This window comes from Musa acuminata, chromosome BXJ2-5 (genome assembly GCF_036884655.1).
Source record: "Musa acuminata AAA Group cultivar baxijiao chromosome BXJ2-5, Cavendish_Baxijiao_AAA, whole genome shotgun sequence".
Taxonomy (NCBI): domain Eukaryota; kingdom Viridiplantae; phylum Streptophyta; class Magnoliopsida; order Zingiberales; family Musaceae; genus Musa; species Musa acuminata.
The window spans coordinates 32,510,726-32,517,500 of record NC_088342.1 but is presented as its reverse complement, the minus strand read 5'-3'; positions in this window follow the sequence as shown (position 1 = coordinate 32,517,500).

Here is a 6,775-nt window from a genome sequence, read left to right as displayed (position 1 = left end):
AAATTGAATTTATTGGATTTCAGATACCACAATCCTAAATTGGGAGTTCCTTTAAGATATCTAAAAGTTCGTTTAACACTTTTAAGATGAGATAATTTAGGATTAGATTGAAACCTAGTGCAAAGTCCTACACTAAACATGATATCCGGTCTAGTCGTGGTGAGGTAAAGTAGACTACCTATCATTCCCCTATACGTTTTTTTATCAAAGTTTTTACCATTTTCATCTATATCTAACTTAGTGAAAGTACTCATAGGGGTATTTATTGCTTTTGAACCATCCATGTTAAATCATTTTAACAATTCTAATGTATATTTAGATTGATTAAGAAATATACCATCACTAAGTTGTTTAATTTACAATCCTGAAAAGAAGGTTAATTCACCCATTAGACTCATTTCAAATTCATGACTCATACACTTGGCAAATGATTCACATAGTGATTCATCCGAAGAACCAAAAATAATATCGTCAACATAAATTTGCACAATAAGAAAATTATTTTCAAAGTGTTTGATAAACAATGTAGTATCAACCTTGCCTTTGGTAAAATTATTTAAAATAAGAAAGGAACTAAGCCTTTCATACCAAGCTACAAGAGCTTGTTTTAAGCTATATAGAGTCTTAATTAATTTAAATACATGATTAGGAAGAAGAGAATTTTCAAATCTAGGAGGTTGTTCAATATACACTTCTTCGGAAATAAAACCATTCAAGAAAGTACTTTTGACATCCATTTGAAATAGTTTAAAATCATTACTACTAGCATAGGCAAGGAGCATCCTAATGGCTTCTAATCTTGCCACAAGAGCGAAGGTCTCTTCGTCGTCGATACCTTCTTCTTGGTTGAAACATTTGGCCACTAATCTAGCCTTGTTTCTAACCATGATACCGCATTCATCTTGATTGTTTCTAAAGACCCATTTAGTACCAATGGCTAAATGGTCACTAGGTCCAGGAACAAGCTTCCATACCTCATTCCTCTCAAATTGGTTTAATTCCTCTTGCATTGCAATAACCCATGAATAATCTTTTAAGGCTTTGTCAATGCATTTAGGTTCAATTTGAGAAAGGAAGGCGGCGTTAGCATAAAAAATCTTGAAGGAAGAACGAGTTTGAACTCCTTTTGATATATCTCCTATAATTAGCTCATTTGGATGAGCATCTACAAACTTCCATTCCTTGGGTAAAGAAATTTCGGAAGAAGATACATCCAAGTTGCTATTTTGAGGAGGGAGTTCATTTAAATTCAAATTATCAAAGCCAAGATCATCATCAAAATTATTTTTCTTTAACTCAAAAATTTCATTAAAAACTACATGAATAGACTCCTCTATAACTAAGGTTCTTTTGTTAAAAACACGAAAAGCCTTAGAAACAGAAGAGTAACCAAGAAAGATGCCTTCATCATATTTAGCATCAAATTTTCCTAAGGCATCATTTTCATTCAAAATAAAGCATTTGCAACCAAATACTTTAAAATAAGAAACATTTAGTTTTTTGTTATTTCATAATTCATAGGGAGTTTTTGATAGAGATGGTCTTATTAGAACCCTATTCATGACATAACAAATCGTATTAATGGCTTTGGCCCAAAAATACTTAGGTAGACTATGTTCATTTAACATGGTTTTTGCCATTTCTTGTAAATTTTTATTTTTTTTTTCAACTACCCCATTTTGTTGAGGATTTCTTGAAGTGGAGAAGTTATGATTATATCCATTGGATTCATAAAAACTTTGGAAGTCATGGTTTTGAAATTTGCCACCGTGATCACTCCGAATTGATGAAATCATGAAGTTTTTTTCGTTTTGAGTAACTTTACAAAATTTAGAGAAACATTTGAGACAATCACTTTTGTGAGCCAAGAAATAGGTCCAAATGTATCTACTATAGTCATCGATGATTATGAAGGCATATTTGCTTCCTCCTATACTTGTTGTGTCAATTGGTACAAATAAGTCCAAATGGATCAATTGTAATAGTCTAGTAGTGCTAATTTGATATTTTGGTTTAAAACTGGTTTTTATTTGTTTACCTAGTTAACACGCATCACATGCTTTGTTCTTAACAAACTTTATATTGGGAATCCCTTGTACTAACTCTCTAGATGAGATCTTAGCTATTAGTTTTATACTTGCATGGTCTAATCTCGTATGCCAAAGCCAAACATCATCATTTAAAGCGGAGAAGCATATTTCATTACTTAGTTCGTCATGGTTGATGGTATAGACATTATTTTGTTTTAAAGTAATCATTGACATGTTATTGTTTTGTTTTTTAATAATGCACATATTAGATTCAAATCTAACAATGTAACCTTTATCGCATAATTGACTAATACTTAAGAGATTATGTTTTAATCCATCAACTAGCAATACATCATCAATTGAAAATTTTAATTTATTACCTATGGTTCCCTTGCCAATGATTTTACCTTTATTGTTATCTTCGAAGGTGACGTACCCTTCTTCTTTGCTAGTAAGCATAGAGAAATGAGATGGATCTCCAGCATGTGTCTTGAGCATCCACTATCAAGATACCATCTCGTGCTCCTAGCTTGTGGATTTATCTACAAAAGAGGATGGTTTTTAGATACCCATTTGATTTTGGGTGCCTCAAAAATTGATCTACCAATTTTGTTATTCATCATTGAACTATTTATAGTTCCTTTAAGAACCCATATCAACTTATGTGGACTAACTTTCTTAAATAGACATTTGTAAGCAACATGTCTGGATTTACAACAAAAGTTACATTTCAAATGAGGTGAAACATGTAATGTGAGTCCTTTAATGAAAGTGGTAGGATTTTGGTGAAATCCTCTCACAAAACCAATTTCACTTCTATTTATGACGTGACCCTTGTTTGCAAGGATTATGTCCAATCCCTTGCTACCGACCTTAAACTTGTTTAAGATCTCTTTAAGTAGCAAATTTTTATTTTTTATTGCTTCTAAGTGTTCACACTTAGAGCATGGAGGAGTTTGAAGATTATCAAGCTTATTTTGTAGTAAGACATGCTATTTCTTTAATAGATTAAACTTCTTACTAATAATTCTACACTCATCAAATAATTCATGAAAAGCGATAGAAAGTTCATCGAAAGATAAATTTTCATTAATTAAATCACATATCTCTTCTCCTAAAGTCATTAGCGTGAAGTTTACCTCCTCTTTGTTACTAGCTTCTTCACTTTCGGAATCACTTGAATCATCCCAAGTCGCTTTTAAAGCTTTCTTCTTCTTCGGTTGCTTCTTCTTGGCTTAGGGGCTTTCATTTTTGAAGTGCCCCGGCTTCTTACATTCATAGCATATTACTTGTCCTTTTTATGTTCAAGTTTATTTTTAGTGTTATTTTTAAATTTATTTTTTCTTATAATTTTTTTAAATTTTTGAGTTAAAAGTGCAATGTCATCGTCACTGTCCTCATCACTTGATGTTCCTTTCAAGTGGTCTTCTTATGATGTAAGCGCCATATCCTTCCTGTTCTTTGGATACTAGTTCAAAGTTAAAAAAACGTTTACCAAGTGCCTTGAGTCCATTGATGACATCTGTAAAACGGGTGTACATGTCTCCGATGGACTCACTTGGTTTCATTCAGAAAAGTTTGTAAGAGTGCACAAGAATGTTGATTTTGGATTTTTTTACTCGGCTAGTGCCTTCATGAGTGACCTCAAGAGTTATCTTAATATCAAAAGCCGAATCACAAATTGAAATGCGATTAAATTCATTCTTATCCAATGCACAAAATAAGGCATTCATAGCCTTTGCTTTTAAAGCAAAAACCTTCTTCTCCGATTCATCCCATTCGCTCATCGAAAGAGAAGATTTTTGAAATCCATTTTTGACAATAGTCCAAAGCTTGAAATCCATGGAAATGAGGAAAATCCTCATTCGAGTTTTCCAATACTTGTAATCCGACCCATTAAACATAGGCAGACATGTAATGGAATGACCCTCATGCATGCCAGAGTAAGCCATCTCTCTTGGGTATTAAACCAAATATGAGAGTGAGCCTAGCTCTAATACCAATTGTTAGGATCAGAGCGGCACTAAGAGGGGGGGGGGGGGGGGGTGAATTAGTGCAGTGGATTAAAACTTATAAGTTTAAAAATGATTTTGTAAATGCATAGAGATTTTGATTCGATAAAGAATGACTTAGTAAAAATAGCTCGAGTAAAATAAGGAGATGAAAACCAAAAGCTTGCTGCTATATAAATAATGATTTTAGAAAGGTAAACATTCACACATTCAAGGAATATACTAATTTAAAGTGGTTCGGTCAAATGACCTATATTCACTTGCGAAGCCTTCTTTGATGAGGCTCCCAACTTCCACTAGCAAATCACTTTGAAGTGGAAGGACAAATGCCTCTCTTACAACTTTTTATAAGTGGTTCATACTCTTACATATTTTCAAAGAGAAAGAGGGAGGTGAACACTTAAGCTATTGAAAACAAGACTTGCTAAAGACTTTGCTAAGGCTTTATCTCAATCTCTAACTTCTTAAAGGTTATGTTCACTGCTGAGAATTGAGGGGTATTTATAGGCCCCAAGAGGATTCAAATTTGGGCTCCAAATTTGAATTGCTTTTGGGTTTCTCGGTGCTGGCGGTGCCACCGCCTAGTGTCTGACACTGACAGTGTACTAGCTGTGCCACAGCCGGAACTCTTGGGTTCTGGGCGGTGCCACTGCCCAGTCCGGCGGTACCACCACCCAGTCTGGCGGTGCCACCGCCCGACCTTACGGGTCACTGGTTGGGCTCCTAATTTGGCCCAAACCAGTCTATATTAGGACCTAGTTAGCCCCTAACCAGGTTATATGATTATCCCTTAATCCTAACCCTAATTACATACAAACTATGAAGTTAAGACATAGTCCTAAGCAAGTTTTTAACCGGCAATGTCGAGTTTCCTTCCGGCAAGTTTTTCGGCGAACTTCCGGCGGACTTCCGATACACCCTCGGATTTCTTCCGGCAGACTCCTAGTAGGCTCCCGGTATTGTTACGAGTTCAGCGAGTATTTGGAAAGTAGTTGAACCTTCTCGGTGATCTCCGCGAACCTTCGACGATCTCTCTGGCGGACTTCCGAAAACTTCGGCAAGTCCCCGGTTTCTTCTTGGTTGGTTCCGTCAGCACTTCCGACGAATCTTTGGACTCTCGGTAGACTCTCGAATACCCATCAAACTTGACTCCGGTAGACTTGCTTTATGTCTTCAAGCTATCGTAGTTAATCCTATATACTTAACTCAATAATATAGATTAGATCAATTAACCCATCAATTGATTTCATCATCAAAATCTGAGATTCAATAGAGACAATCTTTTACAACCCTCTTTTATAATGTATCCCTCTTACACCTCCCTTAGAACTCTCTGGGAGGAGGGAACTCAACTTTCTAAGGTTTATAACTTTAGAATCATAGGGTTTTGCTCAATATTTCTTACTTATCCATGCAGGAATAGCTGGGGTATTTATAGGCCCTAAATGGATTTAAATTTGGAACAAAAAATTCAAACCCCTAAAATTTTAAGATACAGGCGGTACAACTACCTGCACTGGGCGGTACCACCACCCAGACCGGTAGTACTACCGCTTCACATAGTCTCAAAGATTGTGCCATAATGATTTCATCTATTTAGTCACTGTTTGGGCCTTTCTCTTAGCCCAACATAGCCTAAACTTGACCCAACTGTCCTCTAATTGGGTTGGCCCAATTCTAATCTCTATTATGTGCTAACTATGAATTTTAAGACATTTACTGAGCTAAACAAAGTCGGTAAGTCTATGTTTCTTACGGTGAGCTTCCAATGATCTTCCGGCGAACTTCCGACGATCTATCGATAATGTTCCAGCGAACTCCCGACAAGCTCCTGGACTTCATGATGATCTTCTTGGTGAGTTCCGACGAGCTTCTTTGGCAAGCTCCAGGACTTCTCGGTCAAGTCCGACAGAACTTTCGACAAACTGTCATGGACAAACTTCTAAATAGGATGTTTGATGTAATGCTTATGTATGTTCGTGTCTTTTGGTATGTTCATGCTTTGCACATCATGTAGAGGGATGGCCGAAGGCTTAATAATCCCATTTTAGTTGGGTTTGGTGGCCGCTTTAGGCTTGTAAATAAAGGTTATGTCATGTGGACACTTGTGAGAGATTTTCGATCTATAATGGATCATTTTGACCCTTTGTTGTGCAACTGTTCAGAGCTTGTAAAGTCTGTTTGTAATTTGCATTGTCTATGAAGTGTTTCCTGGAATGTTTGCTTGTAGATCCCGAGTGAGGCGTTCTCTCTAATCCGTTTTCTCTTTTGTAGGTCCTAAGGGACCATGGGAGGCTTCGGGGAGGCTGACCTTTGCGGACGGACACGTAAGGGTACCGCACGACTTAGGCAAAACCAGCTAAGTCCATGACAGATGGTATTAGAGCGGGACAAGCACTCATAGAAACACTTAGCATGCAAACGTGGGGGACCTAGCGGGGCTGTGTTGAGGGTAGTCAGTATACGCACAACCGTTTGGGGGAAAACGGGCATGGAGATATAGGGAAAAGGAGTCACTCGGAGGAGCAAGCATCTGAGAATGACATTCAGAGAAATGGCCAACCCTTCGCGCAAGAGGCACCACGAGAACAAGCAAGCATGGAAGAATGTGGAGCGCACAAAAGTTGGGATGGTTGAATTTGAGCTACGGCTCAACGTTGACAATTATACTTGATGGTGCTCAAGACAAGTGAGGCGCTTGGTAAAGGATGAGACAATGCAAGGTGGAATGAG